The sequence below is a fragment of the Arachis duranensis genome, chromosome 9 (genome assembly GCF_000817695.3).
Source record: "Arachis duranensis cultivar V14167 chromosome 9, aradu.V14167.gnm2.J7QH, whole genome shotgun sequence".
In the NCBI taxonomy this organism is placed as follows: Eukaryota; Viridiplantae; Streptophyta; class Magnoliopsida; order Fabales; family Fabaceae; genus Arachis; species Arachis duranensis.
This window is the reverse complement of record NC_029780.3, coordinates 98888858-98890481: the sequence shown is the minus strand read 5'-3', so window position 1 is coordinate 98890481 and position 1624 is coordinate 98888858. Positions and strand designations below refer to the sequence as shown.

Below are 1624 nucleotides of genomic sequence, written 5' to 3'. Positions count from 1 at the left end.
TTAACTAAAAACTAATAAAAATATACTAAAAACTAACTAGATTATACTAAAAACATACTAAAAACAATGCCAAAAAGCATAAAAATTATCCGCTCATCACCTGACAACCGAGTGCTCGCCTGACAAACGAGCCAACCATTCCGTGAGATCAGAGTCTTCGTGGTATAGGTAGGACCTGATGGCGGCATTCAAGAGAATCCGGAAGGTCTAAACCTTGTCTGTGGTATTCTGAGTAGGATTCAATGATTGAATGACTGTGACGTGCTTCAAACCTGTAACCTACTGGGCGTTAGTGACAGACGCAAAAGAGTGATTCTATTCCGGTAGGGGAAGGAACCAAACCGGTGATTAGCCGCACTGTGACAGAGTGTATGAGCATTAGTTTTCACTGCGAGGATGGGAGGTAGCTGCTGACAACAGTGAAACCCTACACAAGCTTGCCATGGAAAGGAATAAGAAGGATGATCGACCCTTACTCGCGTAAGGTTTATTACTTGGACGACCCAGTGCACTTGCTGGTTAGTTGTGCGAAGTTGTGTAATGCCATGGTATTGAGCTACCACGTTTGTGGAGCCATTACCGGGGATTATGAGAGTTGTGAAAAAGTATTGTTCACAATTTCGCGCACCACTTGCTATTGCTGAGCCTATTTCGTCCACCATTATTAAAGCCTTATTGGGGCTTTTGTTGATCCTTCCATGAGAAATTTGGATGATTTCTCCATGATGAATTATAGGTGTTTCCATAAGGTTCACCCATGTAATTTACCTCTGCTATTGCAGGGTTCTCAGGATCATAAGCTTCTTCTTCAGAAGATGCCTCTTTAGTACTGTTGGATGCATTTTGCCATCCATTCAGACTTTGAGAAATCATGTTGACTTGCTGAGTCAACATTTTGTTCTGAGCCAATATGGCATTCAGAGCATCAATTTCAAGAACTCCCTTCCTTTGAGGCGTCCCACTATTCACGGAATTCCTCTCAGAAGTGTACATGAACTGGTTATTTGTAACCATGTCAATAAATTCTTGAGCTTCTGCAGGTGTTTTCTTTAGGTGAATGGATCTGCCTACAGAATCATCCAGTGAAATCTTAGAGAATTCAGATAGACCATAATAGAATATATCCAAAATGGTCCATTCTGAAAGCATGTCAGAAGGACACATTTTGGTCATCTGCTTGTAACTTTCCCAAGCTTCATAGAGGGATTCACCATCTTTTTGTTTGAATGTCTGAACATCCACTCTAAGCTTGCTTAGCTTTTGAGGAGGAAAGAATTTAGCCATGAAGGCTGCGACCAACTTATCCCATGAGTCCAGGCTATCCTTAGGTTGTGAATCCAACCATGTTCTAGCTTTGTCTCTTACAACAAAAGGAAAAAGCATGAGCCTGTAGGCTTCAGGATCCACTCCATAAGTCTTAACAGTCTCACAGATCTGCAAGAACTCAATTAAAAACTAATAGGGATCTTCTGATGGAAGTCCATGAAATTTGCAGTTCTGTTGCATTAGAGCAACTAGTTGAGGTTTCAGCTCAAAATTGTTTGCTCCAATGGTAGGGATTGAGATGCTTCTTCCATCAAACTTGGAAGTAGGTGTAGTATAGTCACCAAGCATCCTTGATCCG

The 1624-nt window shown here is 41.4% G+C and overlaps 1 non-coding gene across 1 annotated transcript; it reads left to right on the top strand.

The window, feature by feature from the left end:
* The first annotated feature begins 1143 nt into the window (after positions 1–1143).
* On the top strand, positions 1144–1251 carry LOC127741965 (small nucleolar RNA R71). Its single transcript, XR_008003152.1, has one exon. It is a non-coding gene; the product is annotated as a small nucleolar RNA R71 (small nucleolar RNA).
* Positions 1252–1624: the final 373 nt, after the last annotated feature.